The sequence below is a fragment of the Ictalurus punctatus genome, chromosome 26, assembly GCF_001660625.3.
Source record: "Ictalurus punctatus breed USDA103 chromosome 26, Coco_2.0, whole genome shotgun sequence".
NCBI lineage: Eukaryota > Metazoa > Chordata > Actinopteri > Siluriformes > Ictaluridae > Ictalurus > Ictalurus punctatus.
Window position 1 is genome coordinate 13,441,984 of NC_030441.2, and position 21,670 is coordinate 13,463,653.

Consider the following 21,670-nt stretch of genomic DNA (forward strand, 5'->3'; position numbering starts at 1 on the left):
ATGTAAATTCACATACTCAACTGCACTTAAAAAAAACAAAAAAACAACACCTTTTTTTTTTTTGCTTTTTGTTGTTCTTTTTAATCAGATACTGCCACGTTATTATTTTTTTTGCGAAATTGTAATGTTAAGATGAACTCAAAACTGCGTAACCAAACAAAGTCCACGCTGTTCTTGTTTAACCAAATAATAGCCTATACTGGGTGTCTCTTTTTCCCCTCTTCTGACAGCAACAAGCGGAACAATAAACAAGAATTACTTTTAGTTCTGGGGCCACATTTCAGATCAGGTCTTAATAAGCATGTGATAAAAATAAAATAAAATAAATATACCCCCCCACCCCTCAACAAATGTAAAACCCCTAGAGGTCCTTGGTGGAACTGCAGTGTAAATAGGCTAGCAGACATTTTGGGCAGAGAGAACACACACACATCAAGACTAACAGAACGTGGCATGGAAACAAAATGGCTGACTATATACAGTAGTAAGAGCTATTATCAAATTTTAATTCGAGCTCTTTCATATGATTTTCTTTGCACTTTTATGTCTCTATTTCTCCGGAAGGTGCTTGGTCCCCCCAGTGTTGCTAATTTCAATATAGCAAGATTGCTTTAAAGACAGTATGATACAAAAACTGATACATTTATCTTTGTTAATGTTTAGAGGCCTTTTAATGGAAGATTATGGAAAAGATTATTTTGATACGAGTCATTAATACGGATGAATCATGCACAATATGAACATAGACATTAACCAATGAGGTAAAATCAGCTGGTCTTTTGAGATTAGTCATCTGTTTATTTATTTTTTCCCCACTCACATTAGCCAATAGAATTTCAAAATGACAAAATAAAATGTATCACGTGATAAAAAAATTACATGACAAACCTAATTACACCCATGCACACAACCTAGACTTTTAATAAGCCCATTGTTCTGTGATAACTAATCTATTATAACTGGTACTATATTATATATGCTGTATATTTGAGACATGTTAGAGAGCTGTTTGAACATTTTGCATTGCCATTGTGAAAGCACAGGCCCCGCCCACCTCCCTTCCTCTTCTCGCGCACATCTCTCGTTTCCCTTCCCCCTTTTCCCTCACCACAAACATATTTCTTTTCTCTTTTTTGTTTTTGTATGTGCAGTTTTTAACCTATTAGCTATCAGATCTAAATCCACTTTATTTTAGTTACACCCCACCCCCGAATACACGATGACGACCACATTTTTCGTAGATCCGATACTGGTCATTTATTCCCCAACAACCCCCCTCCCCCACCGCATGTCGTGGCATAGGGATTTGTGTGAGAGGAGGAGGGTGGATGTGGGGGAAGGGCCGGGCACAGAGAAACGATCCCAGGAAAGTCGTTCTTGCATGCGTTTAGCTGGAATATACAAAGGCACATATAAGAATAAGTGTTAACTATCATTTCAAAAATAAAATGTAAACATATTTTATATAGAGCATCGTTAGCATACTAGTATCAGTAAACCTGAATGGCAATGCAATTTAATGTGGCTATTTACGAATAAAGCACGAGCATTTCTTTATATTACGTTATGTTAAAACGCGGCGAAAAATCAAAGTTTAATATCTGCAAACATGAGATGATTTCAGTTTTACTTCCGCAAACTATTACATCATTCACGTTTACATCAGTCTACATTTAAATTCACAACAATTCATACTATTTTGTGTTGATATTTCGCTTATTTAGCGTCAGAGGGTGGTTTTTTTCTGCTAACTCTTTTACAGCAGGTAGGAGGTAGTCGTTTTCTCTTCGCTCTCGCGCGCGCAGTCCTTCCCCCCTCCTTTCGGCTTTGTAACGCCGTGCGCGCGAGAGAGGAACAACGCTCGAGAGTCTACACTGTTTCACCAAGACCGCGGCCACACACACGCGCGCACACATACACATACACACGCGCGCGCGCACACACACATACAATCCTACTGTCTACAGTCAGTCCACTTGTATGTTTGTCTGACTGTATGCAATTCCGTCACCCTTACGCGTTGACGAATCACGCTGTAAGCCAGGCACTTTCAAATTAGGAACTGAATCAGTGCATGTAAACAATAACAAAAGCAAAGACCGGCGCTTTGCTCAAGACATTCTGGAGGTACCGGTGAAAGTACAGGCGCATCGCCGGTCTAAAAACACTGGGTGAGTTTTTTTTTTTTTTACACTTTACTAACTTGGTTTGCCGGTTTTTGAATCGAATTGATAGAACTACTTATTTATCACTGTTTATCAATTTGCAGTATCTACTGCTAGTTTTAATTGAGTTTCAGCCTGTTACATGGCTTTTGACTATAACTGTTAACCCTGTTGCTGGTGTAGGAAGGTTCTGAGGTTTTGAGATTACAGTACTGGACAACATTGTTATACTTTTATATATTTATTTTTTCTAAAATGTTTATTTTATCTCCAACATGTATCTGTTTTTATGTTAGATGTAATTTTTTAGTGATCACATGTCAATGCACAATTCATATTTAACAGTTTCTAATTGGAACTAACCAGTCATTTTTAGTGACTACAAGTCATTGCATGCCAAAGCATGATTAATTATGATACCGAAATGCTATGAATTAAACATAACATGGTGTTTGTGCAAAAGCATATAATTACTGTGCCCTGATGAAATGAATACATCATGACCTAATTAAATTACCACATTATGACAAGTTCTACCATCCAGTTCAAGTGCTGCCCCCTTGAAACAAGTTGCCATCCTGTTGAGTCCTTTGGACCAGCAGCTAGCTAAGGCAGCTAGTGGCTGTTACGCTAATTGTGAATAAAATTTGCCTAGCAAAAAGTCAGTTCTTTTGCACTTGTCCATGGGAAAGCAAATAAGAATGACAAAACAAGAGGAATAACATAAAGCTGTATTTGGAAAGGCAGGTCAAATAATTTTTTTTGGCCTATCTGATTTGAGTGCGAAAAATCTTATACTGTCTGAACAGGCAAAAAATATATCCTATTTAAATCTGACTTTTTCAAATCATATTCAAGCCGCATTTAAATTTAGCTTCAAATCATCATGCTATTGTTTGGTGTGTGCACTTCACGATGTGAGATATTTGTGGTAACCAACGCAGTCGAAAACCAACAAGAGCCTAGTTCATGGGAGGACCATAAACTGTATGCATACGATACATTGGGGAGAATCTGTAGTGTCTGCAGTGAAGCAACAGCGATAATAGGACCCTGTTTAGTTTTCGTTGGTGCAGTCTGCGCTGAATACATAACAGGACATTGCTGATATGGAAAACATCGCTCATGATAGATCTGCACTATTTAAGTATTTTAATATTATTTGTACTTTCCTATTGTCAATATTTTCAAGGGCATAAATTTTTTTTTTCCATGTTTAAGTTCTCATGTTGCCCACATTCTCCGATGCACACATCGGGTAATCCAACATGTGCACAGATAAGAAAGGAAAAGGAAATTATTTCATTATGAGTCAGTATTAGTTGAAAATACTGCATCATATGTCACTATGTGACCTTTTGAGAAAATCTCGGCATGCAGGAACATATGCTCAAGGTGGTCCCTAAGTATTTCACATCGGCTCTGGTGGTTATCTAGCATTAATAGATCATACATTACTAGTGCTATTAACTCTAGATATGATAACTCATTTACTGCAAGCCTAGCCTTAAGATAAGTCCAGAGTATACTTCACTTTTTATGCGTATGCTAGGAACAGTGTACAGTACATGTGACGCAAATTTCGTCATCAAAGTATGCGTGTACTGTCTGTATGCTGCCAGATTTTTCTAACCGCGAGTACTTTGCGCATTTAATTCTTTTGCACCATTAAGTTGTTCCACAAGGTGGCAACAGTGACCCAGTGCCATTGATTCTCAAGGCAGTCTAAGAAAAAATGGAATAAACGGAAGAGATGGAAACAAGTGCGAGTTAGAACAACAGTGGATGGCTACGTCAGACCATCTCTTTCTTTGTTTGAAATTTCTTCAACAAGTGAAGCAGCATGTCTTTCTCCTCCATTGTTCTTCGTGGTGTTGTGATTCTTCTTTGTTGTCATCCTTCACACCAGTAGACCTGATTTACTGTTGTAAACAGGGTAGTGCAAGGTGTTGTAATGTGTATTCGTCGACCGCCTGTGTACGCGTACATGTCAAATGGAATATACTTTGAAAGGCTATACGTACGATTGTGCACATACGCTAGAGTAAACATAAAAAAAACTAAGTATACTTTGGGCTTAAATGTTCATTTGTATTACCTTGAATCCATTATCCTTGGGTGTATCTACTGTACTTGGTTGAATGGTAGTGCCCATCGGTGTATCTTAGTAGCAAGATAATAATATTGCAGTATTTGCCTTCTATAAATAATTATGGGTTGTACCATGTACTTTAAACAGTGGGTGTTTGACTTGGCTAATTTAGAATAAACTGTGATGGAACTGCCCAAGTAAAACAGTCACCTTTAAATAAAGCATTTACAGCCAGCTGGGTGCCAAGGCCCTGTATTGCTGCAACTGTACTACAGCTATGGTGAGTCCACCTATTAGTTAAAATATTTCAAATCTGTAGAAGATAGACTGGCAGCTCTTTGAAGTGTTGAACATTTAGTCATATATTTTATGAAAGAAATTGTCATACTTAACCAAGCTTCTATAACTAATTGGAGAGGTAATTACATAGTGGACCTTGCAGAAGTAATTACCTAGTGGAAGTAAATATTCCTAGTGGAGTATTCCTGTGTGCATTTCCATCACCCTGTGACCTTGACCTCATGTTTTATCCTATAAAAAGTCCTTGCTGATCATTTGCCCATTGTTGTCCAATCCAACTGACCCAAGTGGCCTGGCAGTCCTCCACTTATTAGTAAAACCACATTCACATTTGTAGCCTTCTATTGTACTCATGTTCCAGACCTGCTGGGGGGGTTTCCATGGGACTACTGGAGTCCATACATCAAAGTCCTTCCAAGGGTTCCTAACATGTCCTGATAGGGCAACCTCATAAAAACTTCTGATGCTGTACTTTATTGAGGAAGACAATTGCTCATGTTCACCACCAAGCACATGGGGTGTGATGAACCAGCAATCAATCTTTAAAATGTTGGGAAGGTAGACATGATATGCATGTTGCCACTTTACCATTGTCTGCAAGTGGTACTCCTTTGAGTGCTGCCCTGCAGGTATTGATCAAGCATGTTGAGTGGCATTTGATGGAAGAAGAACTCTCTTGCCTTATGTTCAGATATGTCTGAAAAATCAGGAATACCCAGTGGAATACCCTGTGTTTAGAGCATGCAACCCCTTTATGTTGCTCCCCAAAGCACACAAACAACTGGGCACCACCAGCTAACTGTCACATCCACGTACTGCTTGAGAACCCTCACAGAACACATGGCTGCCGTGGGTGCATACTCATCTGCAACAGAAGATACATATTTATTAATATGCCAGGAAGTCTGGGTTCAGCTACATTGTGACCTGCATGAACTTTAGTCCCCATATGCACACACTGTATGCTGATTGATAATACAAAATGATACATAAAAAGAAAAAAATTTGCACACTATAGGGAAAAATTTGCTCGCATACAACTGGCCCTTAGTTGGAAAAAGCACATACAGTAAGAGCCTAAGTGACCACTTGTGAACATGCCAGTATGCTGGAATGGCTCCCAGACGCCAGACTCAGTTTCAAGAGGTGTGCTTTACTGTGCTACTGTAACCCTTACATGTCTAGTCAGCATGTCTGGTCTGATGGGTAGCAGGAGAACCCATGGCCTGTTTGGCCAGATTTGGCCTTCACTGATTACATAGTCTGTTGGATGTGCTGTAGATGTATGCAGAAAAGCATATATCTGTAGATTTGGCCAGTGGTGCATTGACACACCCTGGCCCAAAGTCCCTACTTCTGCCCTGCCTCTGAACCACATTGGATATTGAATCTGTTCGCAAACAAACTGACTGTGGATCTACTGTTCCTGTTCTAAATTAGCCAGATCACCTGCTGCCAATTCTCAGGTACAGGCTTGCTGCAAGCTCTTAGATGCAGAAGGTGTGCATCTGCCCACTTTGAGAGCTCATTCACCCACCTCAGCAATGCTTGCTGGGAGGCAATTGTTCTTACTCCTCCCTTTTTCTCAGAGAGAAACCTTCAATGGCACCTCAAAATTTGCAGTGGTCCCACACCTTCGGTCATATGCACAGACTTTCGAAATTACTACCGACTATTGAGGTGTAGTATTCTCTTTCACTACTTGGGTTGTTGCTTCCAACATCCCGGCCATGTTTATAAGATCTGCAGATTTCTTGCAATTTACAGACTGCCTCCATAATCGAGACAACTCCAGCGCCTCTCAGGATGATTCACATGGCTTGCAAGTGGCACGGCACAGTCTCTTTTGTGATTGTCCCAAATCTTCCACATACGAGATCAGGAGCTTTGTTTAGTTGTCACATATGAAGAGAGAGTACACGCAGACCCTGTCATTGCAGGGGCACTAAGGCGACTCGTACACACTTTGTAAACACCCCGGATGCTACAGCAAACCCTAAGAGATGGACTGAATTGGTATGTCACTCGACTCATGTGATAACTGTGGAATTGACTCTGCTCCACAGCAACTGCAGTGTGATAAAATGGATTTTAGACAGCAGACAGTGTGGTCAGGACCCACTAATCTGATGTTATCAAACTAGAATGTTTAAATTGCAGGAGGAAAACCAGCCCAGATCAACCATGCATTTTCAGAAATGTCCTCTGGCATCTTCAGTGACTCTTGCTCTGGACGTTTGGTCACAACCTGCATGCAATCACCTTTGTGGTCTACGTTGTTGCAGTGGCACAAACATGGCCTAGATTGTAGCCTGTGTAACTCTCTCTGTCTGCTGTTTCTGAAACATAACTTAGCAGGAAGAATGTGACTGCAGACAGGGGCAGCTAAAAGTAAGCTGACATTTAGTTTGTGTTGCAGACAAAAAGACATGATCATCTAGTTCCTCCTGGTCTGTGTGCCAAAGATCTCTCCAGGTACTGGCAGGTGGTACTCGTGTTTTTTTTTGTTTTGTTTTTTTAACCAGGCTCTGGCATTGGTATTTGAGTGAGCCAAACTTGACTACTTGTTAACATTAACAGACCCAGTGAATTACACTGCTATGGCTCTCATAGCTTGGAGTACTGCCTGAAGGATTTCTGTGCCCAGCGTGTATGCAGTGCAGATCTTCATCAGCCTGTACCACTAGTGAGACCACTGGTCTATCTATGAGAAGCATTGAGCTCAGCCCTAGGCCTTCTGCATCTGCCACTGTACCCAGTATGCATGCTGTTATTAGATCACAGCTTCAATGTGTTCTTAAACATGAACAACTCTTTAATGAAATGGCTCCGTTATGGAATACTCCAGTTACTTGTTTGGGCAAAATGGATTTGGCGTCTGATTAGCTGTGTCAGGTGGCAGATTCTCAGCCTTAATTTCAACCTGCTTCTCATTCACTGCTGCTGCTGAGCCGCAACCAACCCCCAGAACGTGTACTAGCAGCGCTTTCAGCCCAGGTGGGCCTCAATGTTAGAGAATTGAACAAAGCCACTGGACTTTGTTGCTGTATGCGAGGCAGCTGTACAAAGTTCGTCCAAGTCTTCTCTTCATTAGGCTACTGCTTTACCACCAACAGCTCCTGCATTTGGCCAGTGTCTGCTTCCAGCTCCACTGCATTTCACTCTTACATTTCCATGATGGCTGAGCAGCTAAGCTTTTTGCCCATTTCTGTTTCTGTTTGCTGCAACAATGCAGGAAAGCAGCTTATTTTTATTATTTCTAGAGGGCTATGCAGCAATTTGTGTTGCGTGTTTCACTCCATGTTGTAATATGCAGCATCAAAGCAAGGTAATAGTCAGTAGTATTTCCATAGCATGAGAGGTGCATTATGCTGCAGTTAGGGCAAGACTATGAAGGTACTTGTCAAGCTGCTTGTCAAGGTCCCAAACAGTTTGGGCAATTATCATATCCATCATCCAACTCCGTTTGGTCTGGCATGCTGCCCTGAACCGAGGTTGGAAATGTTCACAAATTAAAAATGATCAAATCCTTGGAAAAACCAATGAGTGATGTAGCATGGACTTTTTGTACTCTTCCCACATGGGTTATTGGTCATGAGGTGATACTTAACTGTTTGTACTTGGATGGTAAACAAGTACATGGGAATAGTCTGCTAGTTCAGAATGAATTATGTTTACATTTTTTGGTGATACCAAATATTTCATTAGCAACAAATTTCAACAGAATACATCAAAATGATTTTGGTCCCAACATTATTAAAATTTTAATAGGTTATTCATGAATGAGACACAAAGGCAACTTGTCATTAACAGAAAACGATTGAACTCCTGATTTTTTGCTAAAATACTGAGTGCATGAATTCCAATATAATGCATGTTGATGCATGTAGAGTGGCCCTGTTTGATTACGCCATTGGATTTTTGCATGATTATGCCACTCATTTATTTAAAAAAAAAATTGTTCAAACAGCACCAACTAATGAAATAAACCTTAGTACGGATTAGTTAGTGAAAAGGACAATGATAAGTAGTAGTGTTTGAGTGTTTGCGTGCCACACTACCCCACAACTTCACAGTGCTTTCAGCACTCTGATCCTTTTATCCTGCCTTCGTTTAGGTTTTCTGCTTCTGTATTCCAGTAGCACATGGACTGGGCATTGTGCCTTGTCTCTCACTGTTTTTGCTGTTTCTTGCTCTTTCAAACTTACATACCACAGCTCAGATTTCATTGTTTGACTCCTTGGTCACATCTCAGTAATGTTTTTAAAATGTACATTTTGCTGCAGATTTTTCCTAAAAATATGAAATTGTATTTGTGTAGTGTAGGTCAGCTAGGATTTTTAAAATATTGTTGTTAATCTTAAAAAAAAAACAACAAAAAAAAAACACTACAACAAAAAAACAAAAAAAACCCCACCCCCTAGTTTGTGTAAAATGGTATGGCCCATCCTCCAGTAATTTTCCACTCACTCCTCTGCATTCACTGTGTTCACTAAGGGGAGGGGCATAACTGTGCATGTCCTTGGTGCACAGCCTGACTGTGCTGCATTTTCCTGTGCATACCTTGATTTCTCTATTAGCTTGTGGATTTTTTAAAAAACTTGTATAAGGTGAATTAACGTAATTTTTTATTGTTTCTTTCACAAACAAGGGGTACAAAAATAGATTTCTTAGCGAACATCAAATGACTTTATGACAACTGGTTTGGCTTTCTACTGCAATGCTACAGATGTGTATAGCTTCAAAACCAATGTTATTTAGACAGATTTTTAAACAGACCCCACTGAGTTTAAGCTAAAGACTGCTAATACAGTACCCACACATTCTTCACTCCTGCCCAGCATGCCAGGTGGCTATGAATCAACAACCCTTAATCATACTTTTGCTCACTCAGTCCAAATGTAGTTAGGATTAAATTGGAGCAAGGCCCATTTTTATGATCAAAGGTCAGCGCCACTGCTGATGCTATGTAAAGCAGTATATCGTTTAAGATTAATATAGATCAGTGTTCTGAATGTGCCTGGTAGTCAAAAATAATCAAAGTAGACTTGTTTTAATCTTATGTAACGCTTGCTTCACAAGTAACATGGTAATAAAATATATTACTGGTTAAATGGTCTTAGTCTCACCTGATGATAGCCCCTTGATGCTAGTTATTTATGTTTTTGACAAATTTCCTCTTTAGAAATAGATTACATTTGCACAATTTTCGATCTTTTACACATTTGACAAGACACCTGCAGCACAAAAGTCAGAATTTCTCGATATTGCATGCTTTTCCATAAAAATATGTATAATATTATATACACCACTAATGTCCAATATTTTGAAATCATCACTATATTAATTATTGATTATATTTCTCACTCAGTGAAACATGCCATTCAGTTTGCTTATAGATTAAGTGCGAACTAATGAAAAATACTGACAAAGGATTTAAAGGGTCATGAAACCCCACTCTTTCAGCTCAAGTCTACCTCACAATCTTTTTGAAAAATGCAACTTAAATGGGTGTGGATGGCTGGGACAAGAAGGGAGGGGAGTGGGTGTGGCAGGGCAAGGCAAGGAAGGAAAAGGGGGGTGAGCAACGGTCATCTGTCAGTGGCCCATGCCGACTCTCACTAAATATCAGTGGTAAAGTGGGAGGAATTGCAAGATTTTTATAGCTGGCAAAGTTAAAGTCCAATGAAATGCATTGACGACACACTGACTACACTGTTTTTTTCTCTTTAAAAGTAACTGAATGCCCTGGTACACATATTATATAGATTAAATCGTCATTTCATATAATTGTATACATATAAATGTACATATATTATTTTAAATGTTTATATATTATATAGACACACTATAGATGCATATATTTGTAATGATGCCCAAAAAAACGGTTCTGTATGTAGATCTACGTACCTTCTGAACACGTAGGTTCACAATAAAGAAGGCTAGTGACATAGAAGTTCCCAGTGGCAGCAGTACGCAGGGCTCTGATGAGGTGGAGGACTTCTTTCCTCCTGAAACCCCAGGGTTAAATGGAGACACGATGGATAGCAGTGCAGGTCCTCTGCCCTATCTAATTGAACCATTAACCCCTGGCGTGACTGTGGAGGAAAACATGGACTTACTGGAGGCAGTGCGGATGGGAGAAGTGTCGAAATGGTGACCAAAACCAGTCATCCACACAATTGGTTGCAATAGGCCCGAGCTTTTCACAAAGGAAAGGCACTTCCCTTCAACATGGACGCTCATTGGCTATTGAAGGCTAAGGACAGGACATGGAAGCTCCTATTGGTTCAAATGATGTGTCAATTGAAAAGTTAAGAGGTTAAAAGTCAAGAGATAAGGAATATTTACAAGCGAACAGAAGTTACAACGGAGAATATGTGAAAGATTAGGCACCGTAATCTGCCAGTAATCATTTATATTCATATTATACACATATTGTATATATATAAAAATAAAATTATTTGCCAATGTAATAATGTGTTTTGGACTAAATATTTTTACATGATTGAATCTTTTGGACCTTGGCCAGTGTAACAAGACCGCATTTGTCTGGATGTTTTCGATCAGTGGACTACTATGAGACTTCATGGGCGAGTTGCTGCAGTTTTGTAAGTGTTTGTTTGTATGTTGGTGGTCTGACAGAGATCTTGATTGTAGCTGCTGTTGTGATTCTATCTTGAAACTGTTTATCATTTCAATCAAAGAATCTTAGCTTTCCAATCGGCCAGCTGGCGGGCCATGGAGCTTTTTGCGGTTAATTAGCGCAAAAGGCAAGTGAAACTTATGGTTAAAAATTAGACACATATCTCCTTTGAAGGGATGGAAAAGTCCTCGGGACTTGGTACGGCATCACTGTCTAGATGCAGACAGCTTTCATGAGCAAAGCCGAAGTCCACCTTTCTCCAATTCTCGTAGAAAAATGCTTGCTACACACAAATAATTTCAATGCGTCAGTAATCGAGTCAATCACCTGCACGCAGCCAGACTCTAGCCCTGGCAGCATCTCTAAAAATTAACCAGGTTTCAGCTACAGTTAAAATTAATGGATACTAACATTGTCTTTTATGATGTGTGACACAAACACCTCTGTTAAAATCTCAGAAAACGAAGTTTAGTGTTTCATGACCCTTTAAAAAACGTCCTTCATCAGTATTTTTTATAGCCCAGGGTTTATGAGAGTCCTAAACATGATTTCTATATCTATTAAAAATCATTCAGAAAATGATCAGGCTACTGCAGATTTCTCCATGTGCATTTGCTGCACATTAGGTGTCAGCTAAGCTGGTGGTGATTTTTTGTTACTGCAGGGAAGGCTTACATGGGGGAGGGAGGTTTTTAAAGCATACTATTGGCTCCAACAGTTTCCATTGTACCCAGAATGTTTTTTCTTTTATTACAGTTAAAAAAAGATTTGAAAAGTATCAAATTTAGTGTTTTTTCCAATATTGTTTTTCTTTGGAAAGAAAACCTTAATATTGTTCAGGTTATTCAGCCAGGATGATTGTTATTCTCATTAAAATATACCCATAGTATAAAAAGGGATAAACTAGAAAATACATGTAAAGCATGTTTCTCAAAGTGGTGGTGGTGGTGGGGGGGGTGTGTGTGTGTGTGAACTGGTTTAAACCGATATACCAACAGCGTTTCCTGATTGGCCAACAACTGTGAAAATATCTCAAACACATTTTTCTTCTCCCACAGCTTTCTAGCTATTTCATTCTTAAAACACTATTGTGCTATCGTCCTCTAATAACCCTGGATAACGTTCTAGGTAACTAGAGCAAAATGACCATGTAGTGGGATCCTGCATCGCATCATGAAATCTATTAGTAATATTGACAAATGAACCAAAATAATAGCTACAGATACTATTAACATGGATTATATAAAATGAGAGAACTGTCTGCAAGCAGCTCCAGTCTCAGTGGGTTGCAAACTACAATAACAGGATTGAGTTTATGAGCGCTTCATTTTTCCCCAGTTTTGTCTCTGCGATCCCAAACATCACTATGTGTACTGTGATGTATATTCATAGATTAATTTGTGTATATTTTAACATTATAGCCTACATCTCAGTATGGTATACATTTGGGTTAATGTATCAAATAGGACTTGGGGTGTTAAGAACATCATGGTTAGAATTTTATTACACAGTGCTGCTGTGACCACTTCAAAGAAGACATTTTAAAGGATCCTGACTTGTGAACATTAGTTGTTCTGCAAAAGATAAATATTTGTGATATAGGATACAAACATGTAAGGGTTTAAACAAATTAGAATCATAGATACAAACTGAAAAAGGAAAAGCTCAAATAAAGAGCTTTGTCCTGCTGTGTGCTGCAATGTATAAGGTAGAGCACGCAATACACACCTTTCGATTCTTTTTACATTTTGTGTGCTACAGCATTGGAGCAGGAATGGCTCAGTGAGACAGTTCCTCTCCCACCGAGCCAAGCTGGTGGCCATTTTGTGTTACTGCAGGAAAGTGTGGAGTAAAATGTCTGCCGGGGAAGAAGGGAACTTCTCTTAGGAACATAATTTATGTGTAGCCACCTATTGCATAAATACTACACCAGGTTCCACATTGAAGTTGTGCTGCTGTTTACATCCCAGAATGAATTAACATTTAATATTGTAATATAGTCAATCCCCCCTTCTCCCTTTTATTTTTATTTATTTATTTTTTTTACTGTATGCCAGTGTATGGATGTTCTCTGCCTTCTCCAGGACCAATACAGTGACTTGTGTAGTGAACCACATTATGTGAATATTTACTGTGAATTTACTGTGAAAAATGCAACTGGTTATTTCATATTTTGTTTAATAACCTTGGTGAGCCTTGTGCAAAGCTGACAGCATTTTTGCTAAAAAAATTTAAATAAATAAAAATTCCACTGAGATCTATGCCAGGTGGGTCAGAAACATTATACACAGTACTGTTTGGGCACCCTATTTTTTAGCACAATTTTTTATTTATTTATTTATTTTTATTCTTAGTAGAAGTCAGTACAAAAAAAAATTGGATTCCCAAACATTAGTTTTCTAGCACAAAATTAAATGTTACAGAAAAATGTTAGTATGTGATTAAAGAAAGCAGCACATTGTGTAAGAGACTTTTCAGACAAAAAAAAACACAAAAAAAACACAATGAAGGGTGCTGGGTTTTGCTGCAAAAATAAGAAGTGAATGCGACAGTCAAAGTCCCCATAAAAACCATGACTGGTTCTGTAAGATGCTCAATAAAACTTTCAGCTCATTTCATTATAAAACTGCATTAATTGTACCAGAGACTACCATTTTTATTTTTGTTTTTATTTTTTTTGTCACACCAAATATTTACTTTGTTTCATTTACTACTGTTTACTGCTCTTTATGGTATATTTTTTAATGTAGGAACATTTAATTTCATTATTTTGAAGGCATCTTTGCTCTACAGCATTTCTTTAGATGTGCCTAAAACTGTTGCACGGTACTATATAAACAGTGGGTTATAAACAGCGTTTCTGGTGGTGCTTGTGATTTTTGAAAACAGGGGAGGGGGTACCTTGTCAAAGCATGACAGCAGCATTCCTGACTAACCCTGCTTTCAGACAAGCAAATAACAAGTCACCGATGTCAATCAGTTCATCTGTTGTGGGCATGGCATGTCCATGTAAGAAATAAGAAACAGTGGTAATCAAAACATATATTGTCTGCTGTGTAATTTATACACAACACTGTTAGTTGTGTTTAGGATGTCCGAGTATTTAAAATATTATACCTTTGTTATGTTTTACTTCTATGTTTGTGCTAAAGCAGAACTAAAATTAGAGAAGATTGGAGAATTGAGGGGACATTGTACAACCTATTAAATAGGATTGGTCTGAGGAATTTGGTCAATAGTTTAACTTTAGTATTATCTAAACATAATAAGATTTCCATACACAGATCAGCCATAACATTAAAACCAGTGACAGGTGAAGTGAATAACTTTGATTGTCTCATTACAGTGGCACCTGTCAAGGGGTGGTATATATTAGGCAGCAAGTAAACAGTCAGTTCTCGAAGTCAATATGTTGAAAACAGGAAAATGAGCATGCATAACTATCTGAGTGACTTTGAAAAGGGCCAAATTGTGATGGCTGGGTGACTGGGTCAGAGCATCTCCAAATCGGCAGGTCTTGTGGGGTGTTCTCGGTATGCAGTGGTTAGTACCTGCCAAAAGTTGTCCAAGGAAGGACAACTGGTGAACCAGCAACAGGGTAATGGGCACCCAAGGCTCAGTGATGCGTAGGAGAGCGAAGTCTGGTCCGATCCCACAGAAGAGTTACTATAGCATAAATTAATGCTTGTTATGGTAGAAAGGAGTGCCCATGGTGACCCCTGTACACTGCTGAAAGCACCTGCAATGGGCACTTGAGCATCAGAACTGGAACATGGAGCAATGGAAGAAAGTGGTTGGATGAATCCCATATTTTCTTTTACATCATGTGGACTGGGTGGCTTAGTGGTTAACACGTTTGCCGCACACCCCCAGAGCTGGGGGCTCGATTCCCGCCATGGCCCTGTGTGTGCGGAGCTTGCATGTTGCATGTTTCCTCTGGGTACTCCGGTTTCCTCGGTTCCTTCTGTGTACTCCAGTTTCCTCGCCCAGTCCAAGGACATGCATGGTAGACTGATTGGCATGTCCAAATTGTCCATAGTGTATGAATAGTTGTGTGAATGTGTATGTGAGTGTGCCCTGTGATGGATTGGCACCCTGTCCAGGGTATACCCTGCCTTGTGCCCGATGCTCCCTGGGATCCAGGAACATAGGCTCCAGGTTACTCGCGACCCAGTAGGATAAGTGGTATAGAAAATGGATCATGTGGATGGCTGGGGGTGTGTCATCTGTGTCATTTACCTGGGGAAGAGATGGCACCAGGATGCACTATGGGAAGAAGGTAAGCTGGCAGAGGAAGTGTGATGCGCTGGGCATTGTTCTGCTGGGAAACCTTGGGTCCTGGCATTAATGTTGATGTTACTTTGACACGTACCACATTGTTGCAGACCAAGTACATCCAAGTACCTTCATGGTAATGCTATTCCCTAAGGCAGTGGCCTCTTTCAACAGGATAATGCACCCTGCCACACTGCAAAAATTGTTCAGGAATGGTTGGTTTCCAAATGGAACTTGGTTTCCAAATTCCCTAGCTCTCAATCGAATCGCGCATCTGTGGGATGTGCTGGACAAACAAGTCCAATCCGTGGATGCCCTACCTCACAACTTAAGGGACTTAAAGGATCTAATGTGAATGTCTTGGTGCCAGATACCACATTACACCTTCAGAGGTCTTGTGGAGTCCATGCCTCGACAGGTTAGAGCTGTATTGGTGGCACAAGGGGGACCTACACAATATTACGCAGATGGTTTTGGTGTATGTCTATTAAGTAATGTTGCCAGAGGACATCTTTAGTAATTACAATTGATTCACAGAGGTTAAGTGGTCTCTGTGTGAATAACAGAGATACGAGTGTCTTCAGGATGTACAGTATCTCACAAAAGTGAGTACACCCCTCACATTTTTGTAAATATTTGATTATATCTTTTCATGTGACAACACTGAAGAAATGACACTTTGCTACAATGTAAAGTAGTGAGTGTATAGCTTATATAACAGTGTAAATTTGTTGTTCCCTTAAAATAACTCAACACAGCCATTATTGTCTAAACCGCTGGCAACAAAAGTGAGTACACCCCTAAGTGAAAATGTCCAAATTGGGCCCAAATTGTCAGTATTTTGTGTGGCCACCATTATTTTCCAGCTCTGCCTTAACCCTCTTGGGCATGGAGTTCACCAGAGCTTCACAGGTTGCCACTAGAATCCTTTTTCACTCTTCCATGATGACATCACGGAGCTGGTGGATGTTAGAGACCTTGTGCTCCTCCACCTTCCATTTGACAATGCCCCACAGATGCTAAATAGGGTTTAGGTCTGGAGACATGCTTAGCCAGTCCATCACCTTCACCCTCAGCTTCTTTAGCAAGGCAGTGGTCGTCTTGGAGGTGTGTTTGGGGTTGTTTTCATGCTGGAATACTGCTCTGCGGCCCAGTCTCCGAAGGGAGGGGATCATGCTCTGATTCAATATGTCACTGTACATGTTGGCATTCATGGTTCCCTCAATGAACTGTAGCTCCCCTGTGCCGGCAGCACTCATGCAGCCCCAGACCATGACACTCCCACCACCATGCTTGACTGTAGGCAAGACACACTTGACTTTGTACTCCTCACCTGGTTGCCGCCACACACGCTTGACACCATCTGAACCAAATAAGTTTATCTTGGTCTCATCAGACCACAGGACATGGTTCCAGTAATCCATGTCCTTAGTCTCCTTGTCTTCAGCAGACTGTTTGTGGGCTTTCTTGTGCATCATCTTTAGAAGAGGCTTCCTTCTGGGACGACAGCCATGCAGACCAATTTGATGCAGTGTGCAGCGTATGGTCTGAGCACTGACAGGCTGACCCCCCCCCCACCCCTTCAACCTCTGCAGCAATGCTGGCTGCATTCATACGTCTATTTCCCAAAGACAACCTCTGGCTATGACACTGAGCACGTGCACTCAATTTCTTTGGTCGACCATGGCGAAGTCTGTTCTGAGTGGAACCGGTCCTGTTAAACCACTGTATGGTCTTGGCCCCCGTGCTGCAGCTCAGTCTCAGGGTCTTGGCAGACTTCTTATAGCCTAGGCCATCTTTATGTAGATCAACAATTCTTTTTTTCAGATCCTCAGAGTGTTCTTTGCCATGAGGTGCCATGTTGAACTTCCAGTGACCAGTATGAGGGAGTGTGAGAGCGATGACACCAAATTTGACACACCTGAGACCTTGTAATACTAACAAGTCACATGACACCAGGGAGGGAAAATGGCTAATTGGGCCCAATTTGGACATTTTCACTTAGAGGTGTACTCCCTTTTGTTGCCAGCGATTTAGACATTAATGGCTGTGTGTTGAGTTATTTTGAGGGGACAGCAAATTTACACTGTTATACAAGCTGTACACTCACGACTTTACATTGTAGCAAAGTATCATTTCTTCAGTGTTGTCACATGAAAAGATATAATCAGATATTTACAAAAATGTGAGGGGTGTACTTTTGTGAGATACTGTATGCTTGGTTGTTGTTGCTGGTCTGACAAGCAACTTTAAAAGTTGTCTATATTTTATCTTTATGCAATTTAAACTCCGCAAATACTAGGTTTTGTTACTGTTTCAGGAAACCTTTATGACAGAAAAGAGCATTTCCTGGCGTTTCTTTGGACTGAATTAAAAGCACAAAATCACTTTTCCCAAAGGATAGAATGGAATCTTTACCAACATGTCAATTTGGAGAGGACATAATATCTGAGGTTATTTCTACTTGTTGCTTTATAGAAGGTAAAATATGGCAGAATCTTTCCAGAGGTGTACACGCAGTACATAAAAATTACTGACATGACCGATTCAGACCGGAGTAGAATCCCAGTGATACTCAGGGATTAGTTACATTACCCCACTTCTTCATATAAAACTAGTCCAATCCGAATAGGGCTTTTGTCATTTAGCAGGCTCATAACTATTTTAGACAATTGAGAAAGCCTCTGAAAGTCTTTGAGTCATTGTTGTAGACTTGAAACGATACTTTTGCTTTGTTGCTTGGTAGTGTGAACGCAGGTAAGGTCTTAGGTTTTTACATTTTTACCCCATAATCTTAGTTAGTTCACATCTTTCACTGTGTATTCAGTTTTATGGAATAGACCTTTTCAAAATGTGTGTGCAATATTATTCAACTATCTTTGTTAGAGGAAAGGGTGTTCTTGTCTTCTATGTATGCTTGTAACAAATTTTGCACAGAAGTATCCCTAGGTTACTAGGGACAAAGTGTTAGCAGTTTAGCTCCACAATCCTCAGCTATGGTTGTCACCTTTTCTAGATGAAAATGGTATAGTCCAGCACAGATGCCCATCCCCCACTCCACTTCATTTTCCCCTCACTGTACTGTCAGGATCATGCTAAGCTAGAAAGACTGCTGTTCAAACTGAACTGAATATACACGTTTCATATACACGTTTCTCTTCACTGCTGTTCCTAAGAAACTGTACCGTTAATATTTAACATGGATAAAACCCTGCTGTTTATTAGAGGAATGTAAACGGAGTGCTTGCCAGAATGTTGTGACAATAGGTTTACAGTGTTTAGTCATCAAACACTAAAACAAACCTAATAGGAGCTGTGAAAATAGGAAACTACAAATCATAAGATTTTGAGTAATATATATTAAGCCCATAGTCTTGGCTTTGTTAAATCCTGCAAGCAGTGTTAAAATGGTGTACTCCATGCTAGGGTGTACTTTTCTACTTGTTTTGCTTTTTTGTGTCTGTCCAGATGGTGGTTCACTCATTCCTACGTGCAAGCCACATCCATTTCGATATATTTTGAACTAGTTCGGGTAATTTGTTGTTTTATAGTTTATATATGTCTTAAAGCATGAAGAATATATGGTGCACTCTGGAGATACCATAGTGTTGCGCAAAAAGGATAAAGAAATAGCCAGGAGGATGAACGACAGCCACAGTGAACTTTGCAGGTTGTAAAGTACAGGGGTTAGGGGGCCAAGAGCTGTCTCATTGTGCAGAAATAGAACAAGGTGAGATTTTAGGGGCATATGTTTGGTACCTCTCTGGTATATTACACATGGTACATTCCTAACATCATTACCCCTCCCCCTGATATTTTCCCTATATTTTCTTTAAAAAAAAATAGCTGGCCACCCTTTTTTATTTTTTAATCAAAGCAGTGTCTATTGAGGACTTCCATCTAGGGCTGTGACAGTGGCCATGACAACCACACCACCACGGTGGTAGATTGCCACAACGGTGGTGGAGGGCCACCTGCGGTAGTGTCACTTCACACGCCACGTTAATGTTTCTGCTGGAGTGGGCACTTTGACAAGTACAAATGTTTTGAATATAAGTGTAATAATAATAATAATAATAATAATAGTTGCAATATTAATTTGTATTTATAGCCTACCATATGGCAGGAGATTCTATCTTAATACAAAATTACATAATCATAATCAAATGCCTTATATGGTGTTGTCTGTTAGTTTGGCTTGGGTTTGTTTCAGCACGGCAAAATCCAGTCAGGCGAATGCTGCAATTTCACTTCAGGTTCTGCCGCTGCGATGGATCTTGTTGGGAAACCAAATGTTACATCGGTGATCTGGGAAAATTTTGGATTTGTGCCTAACAAGAGAGGTGAACCAATAAATTTGGATGAAGCCATATGTCGGCTTTATGGGGAAAAAAAAAAAAGTGTTAAATGGGCAAACACTAGCCTACGAACCTCAGGAGCCATCTCCAGGCATGTCACCAGCCACATTTTTTAATTTTATTTAATATTTAGATTTTTAACATATTATTAAGGTTACCGTCCTATTGGTATTTCTTTCAAAGTTTTCTAGTCTTGTGGTTTGTCAGAGAAACATGCGACCTTGTTTCACTCCATCTTTTTATTATACACTTCTTTGAACCCCCCCCTTGCAGGTCAGTCACAATACTGTATCCCAGAGTGCCCTCAGGCTTTTTTCAGGAGATTGTATTTTAAAGATAATTTTGTAAAATCCAAATAAGCTTTACAGATCTTTATTGAAAGGGTTTAAATATGTTTAAACATGTTTTTCATGCTTGTTCAATGAACCATAAACAATTATTGCACATGCACCTGTGGTACAGTCCTTAAAGCCAGGTTCACACTGTATGAGTTTGGCCACGATTTGGTGAGACAAATTATGAGAATACTGAACGATTCCTATAATCCTAGGCCAAAATCTGTAGTCTTTGATCGCTAGTTCGACATGTTCCCTGACAGCCAATTAATGGCCGTTGCAATCAAATTTTTCCTGCGATTAAATTCTGGCAGTGTCAGAAGATTTGAGGCAAAGTCCTGCAGTGTGGCTTCTCCTACTCCGTACGAGTCTTCTTGCGTGTGTCTGTTTTTCTCGTCTTGACTGTCGTACAGTCTGACGTTAATGACAACTGAGATCCTACAGTGTGACAAGGCTTACAGCAGGAATCATGTTTGTACAGTCTGACAATCAATAGTCACAAAGGACTACTAAATATCACTAGCAGTTTACAGGCAGTAGGCAATTAAGGCCACAGTTGTAATAACTTACGACACTAAAGAGACCTTCCTACTGACTCTGAAAAACAGAGAAAGATGCCCAGGGTGCCTGCTCACCTGCGTGAACATGCCATAGGCCTGCTGGAGGGAGGCATGAGGACTGCAGATGTGGCCAGAGCAATAAACTGCAATGTCTGTAATGTAATATGCCTAAGTCAGTGTTACTGGGAGACAGGAAGGACAGCTGATCGTCCTTGCGGTGGAAAGTTACATGTAACCATGTGTCCCCCCCAGACGTGTTCGAGAACTTGCAAACGCCTTGGGGAAAGAGTGGGGTAACATCTCACAGCGAGAACTGACAAATTTGGTCCAGTCCATGAGGATGAGATGCACTTAATACTCAAATGAGATGGATTAAATGAGGATGAGATGCGCTTAGTACTTAAAACAGCTGAAGGCCACCCGATACTGACTGTTACTTTTTATATTTATTCAATTCAATTTTATTTGTATAGCGCTTTTTACAATGGACATCGTCTCAAAGCAGCTTTACAGAAACATATAAACACGGGATACAGATTTTAAATGTGTGAATTTATCCCAATATAATATAATATAATATAATATAATATAATATGATAAGATAAGATAAGATAAGATAATATTAACCCCTCCCTATCAGTTTCAGATTTTCTGTAGCTTGCCATCTTGATAATGAGCTAGCTACCTAGACAAAATGTCCTTGGGACTCATGTACAGATCAAAGTATGTACATAGATTAACAGACTTTAAAATTATTTGAATAAAAAGTAGAAGTTGTGGTTCATTTTATATTCTATATGGTTCTGTTCTATTAAGTTGGCTGCAACTTCACATATTTTCAGTCCTTTAAATTATGCATGAAATATGCATGAGCTTCAAAATTTAGTCAGATTTTTTTTGTGCAAGATCAGTAATCTACTCTGAACCTGGAGCCAACAT

The 21,670-nt window shown here is 39.7% G+C and overlaps 1 protein-coding gene across 4 annotated transcripts in view; it reads left to right on the forward strand.

Annotated features, from left to right (window-relative positions):
• The first annotated feature begins 1,940 nt into the window (after positions 1-1,940).
• The window catches only part of atf7ip (activating transcription factor 7 interacting protein), a 55,695-nt gene continuing 35,965 nt past the window's right edge, over positions 1,941-21,670 (forward strand). For 3 of the 4 annotated variants that reach the window (XM_017457148.3, XM_017457154.3, XM_017457155.3), the window contains exon 1: positions 1,957-2,171. The gene's annotated coding sequence lies outside the window, so the exon portion shown is untranslated. Of the gene's footprint in view, positions 2,172-21,670 lie in introns of all 4 variants that reach the window. The other variant, XM_017457156.3, reaches the window with a different exon arrangement.